Raw genomic sequence first — 26,617 nt, forward strand, 5'->3', positions numbered from 1 at the left:
AGTGTTTCTGAGCATCACTAGAGAGACATCTAGTGTTTGAAGCAAGAAAAAAGTGAAAGGATTTGTTCATTTGTTTTATCTTCTAATAGAATAAAATAGTCTGTTGTCAAAGAGTGAAGAATGCAGTGCAAAAAAATTAAATCAGCGTTTCATGTTCCTATCCCCCTACCAAATCTAGCAATCATAAGCCTTTTAACTTAAATTTGGAATCATATACAGATATTTTAAAAGAGAAGACAGTGATAAGGAGTTTAAAGACAAAAATCCCCAAAACTTTCTCTGTAAGGCATTCATCACTCATAAAAGAAGAGTTTGCACAAAGCTGAGAAGAGAGGGGTCTGGACAGAGAATCACAGAACAACAAAGGGAAATAAATTCATGAAGGAAAATCATTCAAATTGCCTCTGTGGGTACAATGGGAAGAGCCCAGGGAAGACTGAACAAGAGTCCAAGTTCTTACTGCATCTGCCATAAATCAACCTGTTGAGTGTTATTTAGTATTATTAAGTGTTATTTTACCTCACAAAAAGTGGTGAAATGTCAAAAATAACTCAGCTTATAAATTTTAATGACTAAACATCAGCAAAAGTATTATAGCTCCAGTAGTTCACAAAGACATTTAAGTTCCTAGGGTGAGCTGGGAATCATCAAAGTATTTGGGATGGATCAATTAATAAAACAAAGGTCCCTGGCCTTGAAAGTTAACTCTGAATAAGACAAAGGCAATTAAAAAGCAAAGGGTACTATTGTGATTTGGATGTGAAATGTCTCCACAGGCTCATGTGTTTGAGCACTTTGGTCCTTAGCTGCTGGCGATGTTTCAGAAGGATGTCAGGCCTTTAGCAGGTAAGGCTAGCTAGAAAAAAACAAACAAACGACAACAACAAAAACCTAGCCCATTGTGGAGCAGACCTCTAAGTACAGGCTATCTCTGCCTCCTGTTCCCTCTCTACTAACAGCTCACTGAGCTGAGGGGAGTTTGGGAATTCTAGCACACTCTGCCACCATGGAGTCATTTGCTACCATGTCTTTCCCACCCTGTGGACTGTATCTCCTCAAACCATACACTATATAAATACTTCCACCTTCATGTTGCGTTTCTTTCTGGTATTTTCTCATAGCAACAACAAATAACTAACACACGTGAATGTTAAGGACAAACCAGATGAAAAAAAAATAAAGTGGAGGAGAGGCAGAGGGAAGGGAGAAAGCCATTCTGATAAGGTAATTACACTCTTACTCTCCCTAACTAAGAAACGGAAAATGAGATCAGCATTAAAGTTATCTTTATACAGATGCTGATTCTTTCTCCTTCCATTGCCAAAAGAATTGGTACATATCTTTCTGCATTTGACATTCAAGTTTTTATTTGGAATAAAGTAAGTAGCTGAAGCAACTATATTTATGTATCAGTATAGGTAGTCTCCATATTTCAAAATACTTACTCGACATTTTTCACCCACTTTTGTTGAATTTATACTGTTTATCTGAATTCTTTATGGCCACAAAAAAATCCATAGTTTTTTTTCTTTTTCCCGGTAGTAAAGTAATCATGATTTAGAACTACTTTGTATTAGTCAAGAGGTGAGTGGCCTCAAGAAACAAACTACTTAACATGTAATAAACTCTTTGTAATGTTCAGAACATGGTCTTCCATTAACTAGAGAAAACAGCTTATTAATTCAAAAGACACAGCCTATACAGTGCTTGCATTATTATATTGTCAGTTTCCACTGGCTTCCAACCATGTAATAATCATATTCAAAATTCAATAGTCATATAGTTGGAAATCTTAATCATATGATAAAAGAATTGTATTTCTTTTTTACATTTAATGGTACTACTAACACTATTATAGTCAAACATTCTGATCTTTTCTTATTAACCTAGAAACACAAACATTCAAGCATACACATAAACATATAAACATAAACCACCATAGAAAAGTATGTGAAACTCTTAAAATTCAAATGGCATGTTTTGTTATTCTGAAACGGGCTGGTTTTCAATGTTGTTTTATCTTTAACTGCTATTGAGCAGGAAGGTCACTTGTTGAATCCATATCTTATTCATAAAACTCTGAAAAGATACAGAAAATAATTTATTCCCCGTGACTTACACACATTGCCATTCAAGGCATGGAAATACACTGTGCATAGTCTGTAATATTAAAATTGTGGACCTGAATGTACCTGCTTATTAGAAATGTGCTCTAAAGTCATCCCTATCTTCATAACAGATCCACTTAAAACCTTCCTGGAAGGTTCTCTAGTTGAACCAATGCTACTGGGATTCCCACTAGCTCATGTAAAGACTTTCATTGGGGAAACTAAGGACAAGAGGCGTCTGACACAACATGGAACTGATGAAAAATGATGTTTTCATTTCACTGTGCAATTCAACTTCATGTCCTAAAGATCATCCCTTAAATAATTAGAATGAATGTTATACATTAACAAGAGATTTATGTTCACAATTCACTTCATAGCTAGATATGAATACTTTCAGGTGTGGGAAAATTGGAAAGTTTCCTATTCAAAAGCATCTTTATGGAAATTGTTGTTCAAAAGAGGGTACCAGAGATATTAAAAGCAACACAGAACAGTACCACTTCCCTGGGTTGCCTACCAGAATTCAATAGTAAGACCCTATTTCTGAAGACACCAAACACTTTGGTCACAGGAGTTGGAGAAAAAGCTGGTACTGACATGGAAGTTGCTTCTCCTGGCTATCTTTAATCGTACATGAAGGTGCTATGCAGGCTGCTGAGGGTGAAAGTCATCAATACTCTTTTAGCCAGTTGTGAACCCTGTGAGCTACAGTAATGACTGGCCTAGCAAGATATGCCCAATCATGGCATAAATGTTGTGAGTGTGACAATCCACTTTCTGATTGGATGTGAGGCTCTCTCTACAGGAGTAAACTCATGTTTAGTACTGTGAATCTATCCAGAGCCTGTGGCTGGGGAGCTCAATGACTACTGGGATGTACCTACTACTATTAACACTTTAAATAGAAATAGTATCAACCTGCCTTCTAAATATACATCTCTATTGGTGGTGCATGCCTTTAATCCCAGCACTCGGGAGGCAGAGGCAGGTGGATCTCTGTCAGTTTGAGACCAGCCTGGTCTATAAGAGCTAGTTCCAGGACAGCCTCCAAAGCCACAGAGAAACCCTGTCTCGAAAAACATCATCACCATAGATTAATTCAGCACTCAATCCTTCTCACTTTAATCAGTGAATGACAGTTAACATTCATTCCTAAATGGGACAGTATATCCCACAAACCCACGTCTTAAAAACCATCATGAGACGGGAGCAGAAAGACTGTAAAATCTAAAGGAAATGAACAATTTTCTGGATAGATTTCACTTACCAACATTAAATCAAGAACAGATAAGCAATTTAAATAGACCTATAACCCCTAATGAAATAGAAGCAGGCATCAAAAATCTCCCAACCAAAAAAAGTCCAGGGCCACATGGTTTCAGTGCAGAATTCTACCAGAAATTCAAAGAACAGCTAATACCAATTCTTCTCATAGTGTTGCACACAATAGAAGCAAAAGGGTCATTGCCAAACTCTTTTTACAAGGCTTAAATTACCTTGGTACCCAAGCCACACAAAGACACAACTAAGAAGAGAACTACAGACCAATATCCCTCATGATCATTGGTGTAAAAATACTCAATAAAATACTGGCAAATCGAATCCAAGAACACATCAGAAAAATCAACCACCATGATCAAGTAAGCTTTATCCCAGGAATGCAGGGAAGGTTCAACATATGGAAATCCATCAATATAATGTACCATATAAGCAAACTGCAAAAGAAAAACCACATGATCATCTCACTAGAGGCTGAAAAAGCGTTTGACAAAACCCAACACCCTTTCATGATAAAGGTCTTGGAGAGATGAGGGATAATAGGAACAAACCTTAACATAATAAAAGCAATATACAGCAAGCCAACAGCAAAGATCAAACTAAATGGAGAGAAACTCAATGCAATTCTTCTAAAATCAGGAACAAGACAAGGCTTGCCACTCTCTCCCTGTCTCTCCAATATTGTACTTGAATTTCTAGCTAGAGCAATAAGAAAACAAAAGGATATCAAGGGGATACAAATTGGAAAGGAAGAAGTCAAACATTCACTATTTACAGATGATCTGATAGTTTACATACGGAACATGAAAACCTCTACAACAGAACACCTACTTCTACCACGGAATGCCTACAGTTGATAAACACCTTCAGCAAAGTGGCAGGATACAAGATTAACTCAAAAATATCAGTAGTCCTACTATACACAAATGGTAAATGGGCTGAGAAAGAAATCAGAGACACATTGTCCTTTACAATAGCCATAAACAACATAAGATATCTTGGGGTAATGCTAACCAAACAAGTAAAAGACCTGTATAACAAGAACTTTGAGTCTTTAAAGAAAGAAATTAAAGAAGGTACCAGAAAATGGAAAGGTCTCCCATGCTCTTGGATAGGTAGTATCAACATAGTAAAAATAGCAATCTTGCCAAAAACAATCTACAGATTTAATGCAATCCCTGTCAAAACACCGGCACAATTCTTCACAGACCTTGAAAGACTAATAATCAACTTTATATGAAAAAACAAAAGACTCAGGATAGCTAAAACCCTGTACAATAAAGGAAATTCCAGAGGCATTGCCATCCCTGACTTCAGGCCCTTTTATAGAGCTATAGTCCTGAAAACAGCTTGGTAGTGGCACAAAAATAGACAGGTGACCAATGGAATAGAGTTGAAAAACCTGATATTAACCCACACCTGATTTTTGACAAAGAAGCTAAAATTATACAATGGAAAAAAGTTGCTGGCATAACTGGATGCTGGCATGTAGAAGGCTGCAAATAGATCCGTATCTATTGCCATGCACAAAACTTAAATCCAAATGGATCAAAGACCTCAACATAAATCCAGCCATACTGAACTTATTAGAAGAGAAAGTGAAGTTACCCTTGAATGAATTGGTACAGGAGCCTGCTTCCTGAACATGTAAAACAAGCTTGTTTCTAATTTAAATTTTAAAAAAGGAAAAACATGTGTGAAATTTCTCATCAATTTTTATATCATTTGATATTATCATTCTCAAAATTAATTGATATGAGAGATTTTAAAAATTTTATACTAAGTGGCTTTAAAAACCTACCTTTATATGTAATTATATATTTACATTTCTTAGTTTTCAAAGATTTTTCTTTTCTCTGTGCATGTTTTAGTAAGAAAATATTTTTTAAAAAGAATGTATCACCAAAATGCAGAAATCTTTTACTTTAATGAAAACTTAATACATAATTTCTTCTCATATAAGTAGTTTTAATTGAATAGAAAAACTCTAGACTGCTGCTTTTGAAAGTGACACCAAGTGTGAAATTCAGATGTAGCAACACCCATTTCCTGCAGCATGTGTTGGTGTAGACAGCCTGATGGCTCAGCTTAGATGCAAGTTTAGATGTGTATAAGAACGTCTTGGGGACTTTCTATGCATATTTTCTGTTAACATTCTGTCTTAATAGCAATCAGGTAGGAGTTTCCTGTGCAGTAAAATTTTACTCTATTTCCACCACTCTGTTTTTCAAGTCACTTTAGTGAGAGTAGGAAGGAGAAATATGAGCTCTTGGTGAACAGAGTGATGACTGGTTACACATGTTAAAATAATATCAAATTTGTGGTGACATATTATTTATGATTTATTAACTCTTCCCTGGGGGTACAGAAAGCAAAGCTAGCCATAAGCCACAGAGCCAGGCAGTGGTGATACACACCTTTAATCCCAGCAGCCATACTAGCTAGCCATAGAGCCTTGCAGTGGTGGCACATACCTTTAATCCTAGGACTCAAGAGACAGGCAGATGGCAGATATATCTCTGCTGGTTCAAGGCCACACTGATCTACATGAACCTGAAACTGATTCAGTTCTGAAGAGAAACAGCTCACACAAAGGTGATCTCAGCACTTGGGATCAGATGACTTTAATCCTATGATTTGAGAGGTATAAAAAGAAAAGGAAAAGTCCGTCTTGAAGATTTAGTCTCCAGCCACATTGAGGAGAGGCAGCAGTCTAGAATTGCAGTCTGAGGATTCATGGAGCTAGCCGGATCACCCTTTCAGTCTGAGGCTTGGTTACTTTGCATATCTGAACCTCAGCTTGAACCCCAATATGTGTCTCTGGAGTTTTATTATTTGTGTTACACAAGACATAGTTAATTACACTTCTATGAGATGCATATGAAGGAGACATGCTGTAATTATATTACAATCTCCAAAAATAAAAAAGCAAATAAATAAATAAATACCAATGGAATCATCACATCAAGGTCAGCATTGTTAGCACTAGCAAGTTAACACAGATGAGAAGAAGGCAAACACGGAAAGGAAGACAAGGACAAAGCATGAAACAGAAATTTCCCATTATCCTTGGACCTAACTCATCACAATGCCCAATGCTCAGTTTCTTATCCCACTGTTAGATACATCCCTTTATTCAGAAATGTCTGATGAAACTAAGATGACTATTCTATTTAGTCCTTCCACTGAAAAAGACTAAGTGTTGAAATTTCTATTTCAAAGCTAAATATAAACGTTCTTAGACTGAATCACCAGCGAACCCTGTGACTCATCGAAGTTACTTCTGCTCCTTTCTACTGCAATGGACCCAAGGTTACATTTTATCCTGTCTCTTAAAGCCACCTCTAACCTACTGGTCACTACTCAGTTCTGCTTTCTTCTTAGTTTCTTGTTATTGTCTTCTAAAAATTGATACAAAATCCTAAAAGTGAAAAGGCACACAATCATTGAATGTGTTACTGATTTACAGATCCATTCATCTCCATGGATTTAGCCTTCTCAACAGCTTCTTTTGACATGTGTTTTCTTATGTATCATAGTCCAGACTGTCTTGTACATAAAAAATATGTATTTTCTGACTGACTTCTCTTATATCTTCTATTAATTGTCAGCATTGACTAATTATTGGCTCTACCAAGCAAAAAGATACTATCTTCTGTGGGTTCACATAACAAAAATATACTGAATTCTTTCTTCAGTCAGCTGTCAGGGTATGATTGAAGATAGACAGCTGGAACTCATTTTTTAAAGATTATTTTATAATTTCAGAAAGCATTTCAGTTCATACACAAAAACCATAACATTGAACACTTAGAGTGGAATAGAAGGTAAATGATAACCTAAATATGAGTGTTTGTGTTAAAGTCAGCATCACATTAGGAAATAAATAATAATGATACAAGAAAAGGAGGAAAACTATGTTTAGACCATGAAAATTGTACTTCAAAAGATAATTGATTTATTGTGGGTTTTTTTTTTCAGATATAGTCAAAGTGCCCAGAACAGGACTTAGTAAGTTATATATACAATGTATTTGTCAATGAGCAAAAAAGCCAAAATATTTTACCTGTTAATCATCCACTAATTAATTTTGTTTTGGTTTTCTTCCCAGCTCCACTGAGCCACCTTATTATCACTTCAAAATACCATTGAAAAAAATCTCTGAGAAACAACTTTTCTAGCTTTAAAAATATTTTTGTTTAATATTTCCAGAACCTAGAGTTGCCTTAAGGATTTATGACATTAATATTTTTCTCTTCTGAAGAACTGCCATTATTTGTGACTAATACTGACCTTTTAACTTGCAACTGTGTAAATAGTGCAATTTCAGTAACTTAATTTTTACTAGATGAGGATAGTCTTCATGTATTTTTAACTAGACCAGGAGAACATTAAGAATTTCTCAAGTTGTTTAGTTTTTGCTCTGTGAAAGTTTTAAAACTGCTGTTAGCTTTACAGACCACAAGGAAATTAACAGGGCCTAGCCTTATTTTAATTCACATATTCATCATTAAGAAGAAGAAGAAGAAGAAAATTTAAACTCTAAGTCAAGAGGTCAAACGATGATGCATTACCTAAACAACTAGTATAACAAATTCACTAGCAGACGTCAATAGCTAAGACGTAGCTATTATACTTTCCCAATGAAATCCATTTTCTTTTTTCTTTTTCTTATTTTATTTTGTATTAGTTCAAATTAGTAGAAACAAGCTTGCTTCACATGTCACTCCCTTCTCCCTCTCCCTCCCCTTCTCCTCAACCCCCTACCAGCCTCTCCTCTCCTCCCCCCTCCATGGGGGCTCCCCAAATTCCACAACATCATCCTGGGCCGGGCCTAGGCCCTCCCCCATGTATCCAGGCTGAGAGAGCATCCTTTCACATGGGATGGGCTCTCAAAGTCCCTTCTTACACCAGGGAAAAATACTGATCCACTACCAGGGGCTCCATTGAGTACCGAGGCCTCCTCTTTGACATCCACGTTCAGGGGTCTAGATCACTCCCTCATCTAATTATACCATCATTGTTACAGTCCACTCTTCTTTTCTTTCTTCTTCATCCTAGTTAACATGAAACTCTGTCTTGCATGCTGTCACAATCTAGAAGGATAATATAGAATGGAGGCCAAGTTAAGAAGCACTCCAGATAATGTGATACCTATGATTTATTAAAGCTTGCCTGAGGGTACAGGCAATAGTGATACACACCTTTAATCTCAGGAGCTATACTAACTAGCCATAGAGCCAGGTGGTGGTGGCATACACCTTTAATCCCAGGACTCAAGAGACAAGTAGATGTGTCTCTGTTAGTTCAAGGCCACACTGATATACTTGAAATTGATCCCATCCTAAAGAGAAACAGCTCACACAAAGGTGATCTCAGCACTTGGGATCATATGCCTTTAATCCCAGGATTCTAGAGGTATAAAAGAAGAAGCAAAGTCCATCTAGAAGAATTAGTTTCTAGCCACATTGAGGAGACCATAGCAGTCTGAGTGAATCTGAGGAGCAGTGAAGTAAGAACCAGACTGAGGATATCCCCTTTGGTCTGAGCTGAGGTACAGGTGAGAGCTAGTGGCTGGCTGCTTTGCTTTTCTGATCTTCAGCTTGCAGTTTGAACCCCTATATCTGTCTCTGGATCTTGTAACCCATCTTTGTGGGGCTTCAGTCAGATCCAGCTGACTTGCCCAGTTCATAACTGAGAGGGGGAGTGTGGATTGAAAAAAGGCAGGTAAAGATGATAAGGAAGAGAGACACAGAATAGTCAATTTCTTTATCATGTTCAAGGAACAAACAGAATTTCTTCACTTAATTCTCCAAACATTAGGTAACCACACTTTAGACTCAATTTCTCATTATCTGTCCTTGAGGGTCAAGAGTAGCCACACCTCAGATCCAGTCTGTTGTTATTTAGATAAGACACCCACAACCAAGATCAAACATTCTACAGTAGCCATGCCTTAGACCTTTAGGTCTTATGACTTTAACCTTGGAAGAGTAAGGACAGTTTTGAACTCTCTGACCCTTAAGTCAAGATGAAGCAGAGCCATCTCTGTGGAACCCGACATCTGGGTTTTTATAATTCATGCTACAAGAAGACATAAATTCTCCTAAATATCTCATTCAGTTAAAGTATTCTTAACAGTTTCATGTTCTTCAAATGCAAAAAATAAACTAAACAAAATTTTCTAATTGGAGAATTTCCAGCTAGTCAATTTAAAAAAAGGGAAAAAATTACTTTATTCATACAAGTTTAAAGTAGAATGGTGGTTACCAGAGGCTGGGGGAACGTGGTGAGTAGAGAAGTCTGTGAATAAGTAGGCATGCAGTTCTAGTCAGAGAGGAGCTAAATGTTCTGTGTGCAGTAAGATGACTATAGCCTATGACAATGTGCTGTGCACAAAAACTAGAAGAAAAAATCCACTTTAAACACTTTCATTACAAAGAAATGATAAGTATGTAGAAGGCAGACAAGTTTAACTTAATAATAAACAATCAAGCTGTGCATTGAAACACCCCATAAATATACACAATTTTGATTTTTATATATAAATTTAAAATAACTTAATTAAATCAAATACAAAGGAGCAGAGGCCTGAGGCTGTATCACGATGGCAACTTGTATACCAGCATGCCTAAGGCACTGGGCTGTATCTCCTTTCCTAAAAAAGAAAAGGTATGCTTCCTACTTATGCAAAGCTATTTCTGCAATATTAGATGAATAGGCAACTAAAGGAGGCACATAAAATCATTTTCTTCATATAAAGAGAAGAGGAAAATTAGATTTAAACAAGGCAAGGTTTCTCTAAGCAAGATACCAAGACAGAAATGATAAAAATGTAAATAAATGAGATCCCAGACATTTAAAACTTCATGGCAGAAAATTAATTAATTAGATCATGGGGAACTTTTTATAATTTTGCCATATAATACTGATGAATATAAATGATTTAAGCTTTTCCAGAGTACTTTTTGGTTGTATTTATATAGTTATGAATCCACACATATAATCATAGATAATTATTAACAATCTAAAATCACATAAATAACAGAAGTTCATAGAAAAAATTTCATATCAAGAAATATTTTAATTAACCCAAACAAACATCTGAGGAAGGAAATTTAAGTAAGTATTGAACATTTACACCAATCCTGAGTAACAAAGAAATTATTAAAGATGTTACCAGAATTCTGTTTTTATAAATTTGTATTAAATTTTTGAAAATTCTAAACCAATATATTTAAGTTGCATTATTTTCTTTGCTAAAATATTATGTATTTATGTATGTACATACACATACATACTTAAATTACTTAAGAATAAAGACCATCAAATACTGTAAGGTGATTATCATTGTCATCATTATTATTATCACTGTGAGTGTTCTATTTCTTACTTTCCCTGATAATCAGATTTCTTAAAAAAAAAACAAAAAACAAAAAAAAAACACAACTTTACCTAAGGAAAAAAGTATATAAGTGCCAATTTAAAAAAAAATATTTCCAGCCAGGTGTTGGTGGAACATACCTTTAATCCCAGCACTCAGGGGGCAGAGACAGGTGGATCTATGTGAATTTGAGGCCAGCCTGGTCTCCAGAGTGAGTGCCAGGATAGGCTCCAAAGCTAGACAGAGAAACCCTGTCTCTAAAAACAAACAAAAAATTATGTCCTAAATTATATATATATGTCCTAACATATATATATATATATATATATATATATATATATATATATATATAATTTGTATGTATATATACATACATGTTCAATGCTTACTTAAATTGCCTTCCTCAGATGTTTGTTTAGGTCAATTAAAATATTTCTTGATAGAAAGTTTAAAATATATACCATAATCCTTTGAACATGTTATCCAACAACATTTAAAATATTTTACCATTATTTTACCAGTTATTAATTGTAACATATTTTCATTTCAGTATTGCATTCTCTAAAATTAATACTTACACAGGTTTAAAGATAGATTTTTTTGATATTTGGATTTCTCAATAATGCAGCGTGTTCTTCAAATAATGTCTTACAAAACATACCTAATTTTTTTATCTTTTATCTCTATATTTTTATTTTGAATATCCTATTACTATTTATCCTATAAATCATTATGTAATTAACTTCTTTTTAATTTAAAAGGTTTTTTTGAGAATGTACTATGTGAGTACTGTATTTACAACAATTCTACCCCTCTATACCTATTTCAACTCTACCCATGCTCCCTCAACTCCCCCTCAAACTCCTGACTTCTCTTTAAATCATTATTGTCATATATATGCAAACATGTATATATAAACACAACTTACTGTGTGCATTTTGTGTTGCTTATGTTTGTGTATTTATGCTGACCACTTGGGATTGGATAACCTCTCAGGGGTCTTGTACCTAGAGAAGATTGAATCCCTAGAAGCCATTGGTTGCTTCTATTTCTTTATTTAGGAATAAGGCCTTGTGATATTCCTCCCTTCCACACTCATATGCCAACCCATGTGGCTATTATGCTGGTCTTGCTTAGTTGACCCGGTATTGAGATTTCATGAATGTGGCTTCTTTATCATATATCACAAGACAGTATCTCTTAGCAAATATTCTGATGTTACTGTCTATCTGCCTCTACTACTGAGCTGTTCCCCTAAGCCATCAGTTTAAGGATGCTGCTGTAGAAGTATCAGTTTGGGTTAGGTACCCCATGGCAACTGTTCTCTGCATTTTGACCAGTTGTGGATTTCTGTAACTATCTCAGTCTGCTGCAAAGAGAAGTTTCTTTGATGAAGGGTGTGGTGGTTGGAATGGAAATGACCCCTTGCCAGTGGCCATGTCAGAGGAACAGCATGTGGCAGTTGAGCTTCACGAGATCAGCCCACCAGGAATCAAGGCACTGATGGGGGAATCTTAGCTAGACAAGGACCCAGAGTTTTGGCTCTAGGATGTCTCTTGCTTTTGCTGTGCCTTTGCATGTTTGTTGCTACCATTTTTCTCTGGTATCTGGCATGGTGTGATTGGTGAAGGGAGATCCCCACTGCCTTTAGTATAGTGGGATTATCTCATGGAAATATCCCTTTCTACTTTACATTTTTACCTGTGGATTATTATGAAAATGATTTCCTCTTAAACTGTACTGTTTAAAGTGTTACCCCTGCCCCTGATAAAGCAGGGGCTACAGAGAATGAAAAACAGGAACAAGGAAGAGTCACATAGCTAGGACTTACAAGTTTCTCTTGAGGAGCTATATAGACTATGGTTAATGATTAGGAAAACAATAGAGTCCCAGGAGGCAGCTCAAATTCTTTTTGATATTGGGAAATGTGTTCATGGGTTATGTGAGCAAAGCTTTAAACAATTGACTTCATGAAACTAGAAAACAAAGAATTGGATGGTTAGGTAAGATAACTGGACTGGACTCTACAATATGAAAAATGAACTAGCAACATGTTTTTCTGGCAGTTATAAAAACTTCTGCTTATGTAAATGGTTATGGCTGAAAGACCCCTGATATATGGGAAGTCTAAAAGATGGTGGCACACACCTTTAATCCCAACACTCGGGAGGCAGAGGCATGTGGATCTCTGTCAGTTCGAGACCAGCCTGGTCTACAAGAGCTAGTTCCAGGACAGCCTACAAAGCCACAGAGAAACCCTGTCTCGAAAAACCAAAAAAAAAAAAAAAAAAAAGGATAAAAGGATAAATGCTTAACTGTTTGAACTGTTTGTGGGTTCTTGGAGATAATTTGTTTTTCACCTGTAAAATGTTTATTCATGTAAGGGAAATGGTAAATATGTTATTTTTTATTTATATTCTATGTAATTATCCACTTAAAAAATAGAATGTAACCATATTGCAATTTTTATATTGCTTGAAAAGATTTTTATGGGGGTATATAAGCTGTAATGGAAAAAATAAAGCATGGAGAAGAAAGACATCAGGAAATAGTTATAAGGAAGTCATCAGGAAAATGGAAGAAGAGAAACATCAGGATAGAAGAACAGAACAGAAAAAATAGAGTAGAACACTCAACAGAAAGAATTTTAAAAAATGAAAAACTAAGCTTTGGCCTTCAGGAAAGTCCTCATGTGTTTATTTGTCTGTCCAGTAGTTAACCCACTCTGCATCTATTTTGCAGTTTTTCTGACCTGTTAAAGGCTTGCCACTCATCATCAACCTAGGTGAAAATTAAATTTTGCCCACTCTCTGGCCCCATAGCATTAAGGTTTACTACCTCAGACAGAAAAGTCAGTTGAGTGATTAGTCCACCAACTCCATGGCTCCCCATCAATTCCTGAGCTGCTGAAGGCTGGTCCCTATAGCAGCAGCTCCCAAAGGCTCAGGGAGTGGCACTATTGGGAGACAGGCCCAGTCTCAATCTTTACCTGCTGCCTGCCAGTAAGATGTAGAGCTCTCAGCTACCTCTCCAGCACCAGGTCTACCTGCATGCTTTCCTGCTGTGATGACAATGGACTAAGTCTCTGAACTATAAGCTAGCCCCAATGTATACAAATTTTTATGTATTCTCTGTGTATTTTTGGTGTGAACTTAGACCTGTGATGTCTGAGCCATCTCTCCAAACCATATGCATACATTTTAAGTAAATATAAAATAATGGTTCCCAATGGATTTTTAAGACATCCTTAGTGATATTTATCCCTCCTCCCTCCCTCTTCCTCATTATTACCCTTCTTTTACCCTCCTTAGTTAAGGTCCCCTCTGCATTTTCCCATTTCTCATTAACATTATGTTTTACTATACCCCCACCACAAAACTCTGAAGATCTCTAAAATGACAACTTTAAATCTATGAAGAATGATATTGATTAAGACACTAGAAGAGAAAAACACCCGACATGTTCATGGACTAGTAGAACTAATCTTGTGATTCTACCATAATAAAGTTAGAGGTACAATGCAATACTACCCAAAACATACATGACATCTTCACAAAAATAGGAAAAACCTGTCCCAAAAATCCATATGGAATTACAGAAGACCCCAGATAACCAAAGTAATCCTAAGCAAAAAAAATGCTGAAAGAAGGTTTACTATGCCAGATTTCCAGCTATATTACAAAACCATAATAATAAAAACAGCATGGTGATAGGGGAAGTCCTTCTGTGTATATGTTTGTCTTATTGGTTGATAAATAAAGCACTGTTGGCCAATAGGAAAGCAAGATAAGTGGGGCTAGGAGTCGAGGAGGATTCTTGGAAATGTAGTAAAGAGAAATCTTGTGATCCAGGCAGGAAGTGACATAGCAGGCAGACTCATAATATAAGCATGGACAAGCAGGATATCGCTCTCTTCTCTCTTCCTCCTCCTCTCTTCTCTGTGGAGCTGCAATGTGATCCCAGGAAGACAGGATGCATTCTGCCGGTGTCCTCCATAAGATTAGTCTTTATAAAACATATAGATTAATAGTTATGGTTGATATTTAAGACTTAGCTAGCAGATAAGAAATCCTAGTCATTGGCCAGCAGCAGTGTAAATAATATTAATCGCTCTGTGTTATTTGGGAGCCGTAACATGGTGGGGGAACTCAAGCAACTGGTGTAAAGAGTTATCATTACAGCATGGTACTATCACAAAACAGATGTATAGACATGTAGACAAACAAAACAAGTCAAAATAAAGACCCAAAGATGAGTACAAGTAACTACAACCACTTAATACTTGACAAAATTGCCAAAAAATACACATTGAGAAGAGATAACATCTTCAACAAATGGTGCTGTGAAAACTGGATGTCCACTGTAGGCAAACTTTTCTTTCCCACCTGCCAGCTCCCAAATAACCAACACAGAGACTTAATTACTGGATAAAGGCTCTAGGATGGCATATAAGGTGGTCATCAATCTCATTATCGGGAAAGGGCATTTAAGGTAGCCTTATTTCCCTAGTGCCAGATTTCTCTTTAAACCTATAATGGCTCCCTCTATTATGGTATCTCTTTTCTTGCTCTCCTCTGTTCTTCCCCCGACTGGATCTTCCTGCTCCCTCATGTCCTCCTTTCCCCTCCTCTTCTCCCCTTCTCTCTCTCCTAACTTCCTCTCCCCTCCCCCCAAGCTCCCAATTAGCTCAGGAGATCTTGTCCTTTTCCTCTTCTCCAGGGGACCATGTATGTCTCTCTTAGGGTCCTCTTACATTTTAAATCAACCCATATTTCTTTTCTACCCTTGGCCACGTGTGGTTACCTTTTTTCAACACTGCACATTCGTCTTGCTTCCCTCTGCATCTGCTTGCGATTCCTGACAGTCCACATGTAGAGGAATGAAATTGGGCCCATATCTATCTCCATGCACACACACAAAAAAAATCAACTCTAAATGTATTTAAGACCTCAACATGAAACTTGGAGAGTTGAAACTACTGAAGAAAACACAAGCTATACCCTACAAGATATAAGTGTAGGAAAAAAATGTTCTGAGTAGGACTCCATTCACTCAGGAATTAAAGCCAAAAATTAACAAATGGCTCCTTATAAAATTAAAAAGCAACTGTACAGCCAAGAAGCCCATGCCATCACAGGCTCAAATTTCCCACAGTCTTCTGTTTTCCACTTTCTCCTCCTCAGCCAGAGCAACAGTAGTGGGAAGGACAGCACCTCCTGCTGGTGCATCCTGATCTACAGCAGGTCCACTAACCCTCACAGCAAAGTAGCCAGGCAGGGCATCTGCCCAGGAACCGAAGCCATCAAGGCTCCATACTTCTATAAGCTGCTTTAGTAAAGAACTTTTTCCCTTATCCTCTACAATGATCACATCATCGTCACGTAGGATGAAGATAGAGTAGATGCAGGTAAGCTGGAAGAAGCTGCCCAGGGTGCAGTTGCTGGGCTCGCTGGTTAGTTTTTGTTGTTATTTTTTTTTTTTTTTTGATTTTTGTCAATTTGGCACATCTGGGAAGAGGGGACCTCAGTTTAGATAAATGCCTCCAGTAGATCACTCTGTAAGCATGTCTGTAAGGCATCTTCTTAATGGATGATTGCTGCAGGGCGCAGCCCACTGTGGGCAGTGACATCTCTGGGCAGACGCTCCTGGGTTGTATAAAAAAGCAAGCTGAATGCGCAATGAGGAGCAAGCAAGTGAATAGCATTCTTCCTTGGTCTCTGTTCTTGTTCCTGCCTCCAGGTTCCTGTTTCAAATTATTCATCCCTTGGCTTCAATCAATGATGGACAATAATTGGAATACGTAATTGGCCGTGGTATTTTATCACAGTAACAGAAACCCTAACTGGAACACTGAATATGGTACTAGTCACCAGATGAAGGGACAGCCTTCTTGAGCTTCCTGGGAGGGACCAGCCTCTGAAGCATAAAAGAAGAAAAAAAAAGTGCTGCATTATTACTTTGTTTCTTCCACTGCTAGAGAATGAAGCATACATTTCTGTTGGGGTCCACAATGTGTGCAGAAGTGCCTTAACTATAATAACTATTCAATTACTCTTCAATTCTAAGAACAGTATTAGTATTCTTAAGTACCTACTGAGTTTAAGTTTTAAAGAAAGATTTAAAGGCTTACCAATCTTAAGTATTTACTTGTTCAGCATATACAGCCCCTTTCCTCATGCCCACTCCCCTTTTGAGCAACACTTCCCACTCCCCAGCTGAATAAACTTGTCCAAGTAAAGTATGGAGGTCTGGAAGAATAGTACATGAAACTCACTTAAAAATTCAGGGTCCAATAAATAGGATAGAGAGGTAGTCGATTTTCGCTATTCCCTTATTTTACAAATGAAGACTTTAAGGGGAATTAAGGTGACATGTTAACTTTTTTGGAATTAAAATTGCTACTGAGAAGTCACTTTGAGATATTAGTTATCAAAAATGCTTCCATTTGAAAGAAAATTATGTAAACGCATAATTTGTTGATCAATGGGAATCACTTATTTCACATTATGATACCAAAGAAAATCAAATGCACCATTTATCTGGGTCCTTTGAATCTAACTTCTGCGTAAATTGAATAAATCAGAAATTACTTAATATGAAGTAATTTTCTCTGTTTAGATGCCATGGAGATCTAGGGTTAAAATTTGCTGCAAATGAAAGCATGTAACTCGGATGTTTCTTCCTGTTTGAATAACATTAACCTACAGCCTGCAGTGGGATGAAAGAGAAGAAAAGAATTTTTAAAAACATAGTATAGATTATCCCATTTCACACCTCAGGTGACAAGTGGCCTTTGTTATTGTTTCTCCTTGTCAATCAGTTTGCTATTCTTATTTTCTTCTGATAAACCTGAAGTTGGAGGACACTCCTTCCTTGTTGGCAGGATGGTATGTGACTTCCCTTTTCCTATTGAGGCAGATTTCTCCATATTTCCCAGGCTTGCCTGAAATCTCCAGCATGTCATCTGGAGTAGCTGGGTTTGCAGATACTCACCTCCAAGGCTGAACGAGACTTCACTTTTTTTTTTCATCAGAATTTCTCATGGATATTCTCAGGAAGTCTGTCAAGTATTTGTGTTTCTGCTTGGCACAATACCCACGTATGTCACAGGTACTGTGACTTATATTTGTAATGAGGATGTACATTTCAAAATGTTCACAGAATCATTGTAACAACTCTATGGTAGAAGTTGGGATGGATTTTTACACCCTTCTGGCTGAGAAGAAGTTTGGAAGAACTCTAGTACAACTAGGCTGAGCAGAATGGGATGCACATGGGCTAGATCAGAGGTATACACCAATGTGATGCTTTGCCTCTTCTGAGACCTAGCACACATGCTTGTATTAATTCAAAATTTAAAAACTGATGCGATTTATAATAGTACAACAGCAAGGAAAACAAAAATGAAATTGTAAGGAGAATCAACTATGGAATTGTAAAGGAAGTTCTAAAGGGAATTGTAAGGAAAATCAACTATGTTTTATTAAATCTTTTTTTCCCCTCAAATAAGCTTCAAAGATTAAATTACTCAAGTAGATAAACTGGTTTAAAACTTGCAAGGTATTACTCAAAACTGAGCAGTACTTGGTTTTGTTTGCTTTTTTGTTGTTTTGTTTTTATGGAGCATGAAGTACTTGGGTTCAAATAAGCTGTTCCTTACCCTTAATTCAGTAAGAGACAAAAGTAAGAGTCAAACAGCAAAAGGACTTTTGGAATTCACAAAATGTTTTCACAAATCCCCCCACCCCATTGACACAGAGGCTGCCTCCAAACACAAGCGCCACCTTTATCTTGAAGGTCCAGGACATGTGAGTAGCAGCAAAGGTCTGTTCAGCATTTCTCTCACAGTAGGAAGCTGCAAAATTCCACAGACGTGCTGTACAAGGCAGCTCTTATTTAGAAAAGGAAGGCAAACCAAAGGCATGAGACAATATGGTATTTGCCTTTAACATTTCTTACACTTATTTGACCCAGGCTGCAAGAAGCAAAGAGAGATAACCCCACATGAAGCTCCTCCTAAACTTCAAAACCCGGTCAAGGGTTTGAAGAAAGATGGAGGATGTCTGCTGGCTTCGATAAGAAAGTGTAAAAGACAGGACAGAGCCTTAGGAAGTGGAAAGATACACAAAAGTGTGTTCATTACTCAACCTTGAAAGATTATGATAAAGAACAGTGGACTTATTTGTGTGAGGATAACGCTAAAACTCTTAATTATGGAATATACGTGCTGGCCATAGCAGCAATCTAGATTTTAGTAATAAAGCAAATAAATGTGCTTGTTTTGCGATTTTTATTAAGTGTGAGGTTATGTGTTTCACTTTCATTAAATTTACTGTTTATCTATGCAATAATATGTCATAAAAATTATTTAAAAATTCATTAGAAGCTTTCATTAATTAAAAGAAAATACTTAAGAACATTTTTAAAGTTCTATTACTCTAGGGTTTACACCAGAGCATGTTTCAAAGTATGATGGGAGCAGGAGGCAAGTCAGGATCCAATGGTCATGGTTCTGGAATCCATTCTCAAATTTATTAATAACCCACTAAAAATATTAAATGACTACTATAACCCAGGCAGAGTGTTGTGTTGGACTGATGGAAACTTGTCGCCCTCTTATGGTCTTTGTTTTTGAAGCATCCTCTTTAAACACTGGATGAAGCTCTGGAAGTGCACCTGCCCATCACTCTTTATTCACAGGAAGCAGAGATGAAGTAATACATCAAGATACACTTATCTGGGGAGCCTCCTTAAAGCCACAGTAGCTCACTTCTAGACATCTCTGTAACCTGGAGAAGAGCCTAAAATGAAAAGGGCTTTTATTTTCTACACTTTAATTCACACAGAAAATAAGTCACACTTTTTATACAACATTGAATAGTCTTAAATATTTTCTGCTTTCATTAGATTGAAAGAATTCTGCATGGTTTTTCTTTTTATTAGGGAACAATTTATTTGTTTTTATTGCTTTTTACTTTTCTAGATTATTTATTTATTATTGTAGGTGCATGAGTGTTTTGCCTGAATGTATGTGTGTGTACCACATGAATGTGTAATGCCTGGAGAGGTCAGAAGAAGGAGTAAGATCCCTGGAACTGGACTTACTGATGGTTGTGGACCACCATATGGGTGTTGGGACTGAACCCAGATCCTCTGCAATAGTAACATGTACTTTTGACTGCTATGTCATCTCTCCAGCACTGAATTGCTTTTACTGTTGTTATTTCTTTCATTTTGAAGATTATAATTACATTATTCCTCCTTCCCTTTCCTTCATCCAAACCCCTCCTTGCTCTCTTTCAAATCCATGGCCTCTTTCTTCATTAATTGTTATAACATACATGTATGCATATACATATATATTCATAAATACATAAATACAACCTGCTCAGTTTGTATAATGTTACTTGCATGTATACCTTCAGGGTTGACCATTTGGTACTGAATAACCAATTCCTGTTCTCTTCCTTGGGGAAGACTATTTCTCCCACTCTTAGAATTCCTTATTTGCCTGTAGTTCTTTGTGTAGAGTTGAGGTCTCATGGCTTCCTTGTCCACTTTAGTGTGTCTGTTGATATTGTACTTGTCCATCTCCTATCTAGTCAGCTATGTTGGGGATACTACATGACTGTGGCTTCTGACATTTCTAAGAGACACTATCTCATAGTGAATTCCTTGATCCTCTGGCTCTTACAACCTTCCACTCCCTCTTCGGCAATGATCTCTAAGCCTTAGATTTGGGAATGTTTCCTAGAATGCGTCCATTGGGACTGGACTCTACAACTCTGCATTTTGATTGGTTCTATTTCTCTGTGATGGCATATTAATCAGGGTTCTCTAGAGGAACGGAACTTACCAAATGAACATGTATGTATGTATGTATGTATGTATGTATGTATGTATGTATACACATATATACGAAGGTTCAAGAACACAATAGTTGTTCAGTCCACGAAGCAGGATGTCTCAGGTTATCTTCAGTATATGCCAGAATCCCGAAGAAGTAGGCTCCAATGCTAGTGAAGGTGTAGCTTGCTAGCGAAAGTGAGTGCAAACTGGCAAAGAGAAAGCAAGCTTCCTTCTTGCATGTACTACATATAGGATACTAGCATAAGGTGTGGCAAAGATTCAAGATGTAATCTTCCCACCTCAAATATCCATATTGGAAGTGTGTCTTCTTACTTCCAATGATTTAATTAAGGAAAAAATCAGTTGAAGGTATGCCCAGGCATTTGGGTATTAGTTAATTTCAGATGTAGTCAAGCTGACCACAAGAATAGCGATCACAAATGGTCTCCATCTATTACAAAGAGATGTTTCCTTGAGTGGTGAGGACTACACTTACCTGTGGATCTAAAAACAAATATTTACAATGAAGTTAGGATTACTGCATTTCATTTTTAACTAATAAAATACCTCATGCTTTGATAACTTCTTTGAACTTTGTACACCTTAATTTTATATGAGATTTGTATTACATTATGACTTAAACATCAAAACATTACTAAATATTAGCTATAGTATAACTAAAGTTCTAATTTTAAGTTATAATTTTTTTTTAAATTCTAGAATCTAAGTTTAAATATAATTATAACCATGCTAAATTTTTAGGAGCAAATTATCCACATAGGTTAATCTTAATCTTCAAAGATATAACTATTTTTTTCATTTAACTTGAAAATTAAATTTTAAATCATTAATAAATAATTTATTGATTCTGCTAAAATGGTATAAAATTACATTCTAACTTACAAGTTTTAAAACATTAACTTATCAGACTATTAATATGAGTGTACCTTTAAAAATTAAGTTGTTGCAATCATATGTATTTAATGTAAAAATTTAAAGATAACAGAACTATTTAAAATTGCAGGTTATAATTTATTTCAAATTATTTTTAAATATATAGTTGAAATGTCAAAATAATGGACTTTGGGCCAGGCATTGGTGGCACACGCCTTTAATCCCAGCACTCGGGAGGCAGAGGCAGGCAGATCTCTGTGACTTCAAGGCCAGCCTGGTCTCCAGATCGAGTGCCAGGATAGGCTCCAAAGCTACACAGAGAAACCTTGTCTCGAAAAACCAAAAAAAAAAAAAAAAAAAAGAAAAGAAAAAAGAAAAAAAAATGGACTTTTGAATAGAAAGTGTCTTTGTACTAGTGAGACCATTGAAATGATTATTTTTTCATTTTTACTTAAAATTTTCTGTCAGAAGACAAGTTTGTTATGTTGATGTAAGCCAAAGTCCCAGTGTCACCGGCATATGGCTCCAGAGAAGGAAGAATGCACCGGGGCAGTAAACGTGAGGTGTTGCAATGACCAGAAAGGTTTCCATGCCGAGGCCTGTGTTCAAGGAAGAATTCTTTAAAATCTATTTCATAGAATAAAAACTCCATGTTTTATGCCCATTTTCCTCTATGAAGCCAAAATCTAGTCACCTGTGCTTGTGTCAAAACAGGTCCTCCTGGTTTATGATATCTGTGATAATTGCAATGAACAGGTCTCTTTAGTCTTTGCTAGAGTGCTTTAATAACAGTGTCTAAATTTAGGGTGCATCTATGATCACAAATTTCTGTTACTTAGGAAATGAAAGAAAAAAAATTCCCTAAGAGTTTATGTAACATTTTTTAAATGAGCATAGCCTTCCCAAGAATCCTGCTATTCCTTTTCCTAAGGATGAGCAGATACACCTGCAGCCAAAGACAGACAACATAAAACTCTAGTGGTAGTCAGGTATACATTTCATTGTCATGAACCTCAACTTTTCCGATATTATGTCATTTGAATAGAAAACACTTCTGAAATATGAGTCCTGCTGCTGTTTCCTATCTGTCGCACCAAATGAGGAGTAAAGACAGAATGAGGGACTAGGGGAGAAAGGTAACTTTTTGTCTGTTTTGTATCAAAAAGTCTAATTTCTCATACTATCATCTCTTTAAAGCTGAGATATATAAGCAAGGCAAATGTCAATAAATAAAAATCTGTGCAAGCATTTGGCTAGTGTGATTTTTGTTGAAGTTACTGGAGCTATGGGTTTCTTTTTGAGATATCTGTTAGTCTCAACATAAATTGAAGACAATTAGAAAGCTAATGATAAAATCATGCGAATCATGCTAAGGAGTGAATGTTTTAGAAGAAATAGCAAGATCATATCCCAATTTCATTAACTTACCAGAATTATAGCTCTCACTGATGACAGACAGAAGGTGTACGGTAGTGGTGCTCACCTTTAATCCCAGCACTCAGGAGGCTGAGGCAGGCAGATCTCTGTGAGTTTGAGTCTAGCCTGGTCTACAGAGTGAGTTCCAGGACAGCTAGGACTACACAAAGAAACTGTCTCAAAAAAAAAAAAGATAGGTGATTTATTCTCAGAATGACACATCTCAGATGTGTTTATGTTCTATCATATTAATGTAAACATCTGGACAGTTCTGCTGAGAAGCTTGGAGCCATGCTTGGGTCTACACTGCCCTTTCCCTGAGTGCCTCTTTGTGTTAATCCCCATGCTTGAATCTGTGCTAAAATCTCTCCCCAATAAACTCCAGCTTTGCTTCACACTGGCTTGTTCTTCAATTCTTTGCATGGCAAAGTCTGTTGATCCAGCTTTATTCTGAAATGAATCCCTCAGGATGTTGCAGGGGGCATCTTGGAGCTGTGTCTCCAGCACATTGTTCCCGGCTGCGGATGTCTTTCCTGGAAAGCCTTGAGGGATAATCTCTGAAGCACTATTGCCTAAAAAGCACCCTGAGGGGAACTGGTTGGAAGAAGGAGGCCAGAAGGATCAGGATGAGAGAGGGCAATGGGGTGTGTGCATAATATACAAGTGGATTATCAAAAGAAGTAAATGAAGAAAAAAAGAAGTAAATGAATGGATACAATTAATTTATAAAAATCATCTTGAAGAAAAGGTCATTTTACTCAGGCTGTTACAAGACTTAAAAGTTCTTCAAGCTTGAAAAAAATTTATTCCAGCCTCTTAAATGCAGAGATAAGTCCCATTTATAAATCATGTGTACATACATATGTAGACATATATAAGTATGAAAACTGGGACAATAAATTCTCTGCTCTCAAGATTTACATGCCAAAATTAAATCTCTGTGTACTGCCTTAAATTTTAATGATGGATTAGTATCATAATTTCAGGCATTGCACGAAAAAGCCTAGTTTTTATGGTAAGCTTAAGTGTAACAACCCACTGAATGTTTATGTGTTTACCTATGGTTTCGTGTCCCAAGTAATAACACTTTCTTCTAGATTTCCACTTAATGAAGATCCTGTACTAGGCAAGCTCAGACTTTCTCATAAACTGTTAGCTCAGACAGGTCTAGATTTTGAGGCCCAGATACGCAGGGTCTGCATCCCATCTCAGCAGTGAAGTTTCAGAAAATGGATTTTCAGTCTTCATCAATCCATAAGAGTAAGGGATCAATGTCTCAGGTAGATGGGGAGATAGGATTGAAAAGCAGGGAAAGTTGTTGGGATGTAAAAAGGGATTGGAGTCGCATCATTCCAGAGTCTGGTAGAAGACTCTTGCCAGCTGAGAGAAAAGAAACCCAGCACAGTTAACGTTTGCTGTGAAGGTTTCCTACAAAGAGGCAATAAATCTTTCCTAAAGCAACTTCAAATAAAAACATTAAACTGTCAAGGCTAAGAATATATGACCTTTGGGTGTCACCTTTCTTAGTCTTTATCCAGATACAAACCTGGAATCTCACTAACAAGACTCTAAATGTCATTCCTGTCTGTCAGCATTCTTGAGCCACCCTTGTGAGTTAAAGCTTTACCTTATGGATTGGAATCCTATCCAGTGCACCTCAGGAAGCATCCTATCCCTCATTTACTCAAAAGGGGGGAGGGAAGGCTCCTCAACAACCCTCAGAGATGTTACTTCAGGGGCCAGGATGGTGTCCATAGGCCAGGCTGCCTAGCAGGGGTGGTGTTCTTGGTCTATGCTGTTGCCAGAAACCATGTGGAAGCCCATGATCCACGCTCCTGCTGGCTGTAAAGAACAGGAAGCTACTTTTGGAGCTGCTTGTTTGTGTAAAATATTTTAATGCTATCTAACCCTTCCCACTTGTGAACTCCTTAAACACAGGAATGGTATAATATAGATCTTCAAATACCTGTCACTTAGTGCAAAGTTTAATAATTATGGTCAACTAAAAGTTTTAAATTAATGGAACTAAGTAAAATATAACTGTAGCACTTAGATATTGCCTATAATATAATGCACACACTAAGTATGAACTTGGTTTTAGTAAAAAATGAGAGAGATTTGTGGGGACACATATCAAGAGCTCCAACACTCACTCTGGCCAGTGGGAGTTGCAGAAACAGGATAAAAACAAAAGTGCCACAGTGGTACAAGTCAAATCTAAAAAGTTGTGTAGTCTAAAAAGCAGTCATGTAACAGAAACGAAAGCAACACCTTTCAAGACATGATGAGTAGGTCATCAATATCTGAGATATTCGATGTGGTTATTAACATGGAAATTCTGAGATTCCAATAAGATTGCCTGGATAGCAGATCTCATTAAATCTGTGTGTTCTTAATAGGACTCTTGGACGATTTTAATATAAAATTCAACTTGAAAATCACTTTCTAAAACTTTGTAATCTAGCTTTAAATTTTCTCCATGATTTATACAAAATCTTAGGAAACCAAGTTAGATTTTTAAAAAATGTTTCCTCCACTATTAAGTGAAAATAATAATACCTACTACTTCACATGATGAATTTAATGCAATAATATGTTAAGTACTTGGCACCTTCCCTAGTGCATGAAGGATCAAATATTAGTCAATATTAATAAGGTAGAAAGAGAACTGGTCAACTAGAGGTGGCAAGCCTGTAATAGCTGCCAGTTTGTGCATACAATATGCTGAGTCAACACTTTAAATGGCTGCGTTGACATGGTCTTTTGTAGGTTATTCAAAACTGTCCACTAAAAAGCCAGTCACAGGAGAGGAGGAAATGGATGGCTCAGTCAGTAAAGTGCTTGGCTCATAAGTAGAGGGACCTGAGTTTGAACCCTAGAGGCCATGTAAAATGCCAGATAGATTGGCACATGCTTATAATTCCACCTATTATGGAATGGGAAACTGAGATGGGCAGATTCGTGAAGCTTGCTTGCTATGCAGTCTAGCCTACTTGGTGAAGCTCTAGGCCAACGAAAGATGCTGTCACAAACAAATAGTAGAAAGTGCCTGAGGAATGGCACCCAAATTACCCTCTAACCTCTGCTTGTACATAAACATGCATGTGTGTGAGCACATTCACACACACGAACATGCGCAGGCACATGCACACATACAAACACAGACACACACGAAAAGAAGCTAATCACAAAAAAACTCAAAATAAATTATTTTAATGATACGGATCATACTCTGGTAAGGGTCAGAAAAGACTTAAGAGAAATCAAACCTGAGAGTGGTATATTGCCCTGCCCACACACAGGAGATGATTGCAGCAAAGTACAAAACATGTAAAAATAGCATTGTGAAGATGTGTGATTCATATCCTCAGAAAGATGGGAAATGGTATTATTTCTGTTTTAAAACATCATCCACAGAACTAGGCTGGTCATGCTAACTCAGCATATCCACTTTCCATGGAAAATCTGGCAAGCACACCATGACCTGGTGCTAGGAGTTAAGTTATCAGAGATAAGTCATGCTGATGGCAGTCACCCCATCAGATGTGATGGGAAAGGGCACTTCACTGCTGTGAAATCCTTTACAATAACTAATGACTCCAAACCAATAGTGAACAAATCATCATAAAAATTTGAGAAGCTTGTCAAAACCTTCAGTTAACACACCTCAAAAGTGTCAACATCA

Source organism: Cricetulus griseus, chromosome 6 (assembly GCF_003668045.3).
Source record: "Cricetulus griseus strain 17A/GY chromosome 6, alternate assembly CriGri-PICRH-1.0, whole genome shotgun sequence".
Classification (NCBI taxonomy): Eukaryota; Metazoa; Chordata; class Mammalia; order Rodentia; family Cricetidae; genus Cricetulus; species Cricetulus griseus.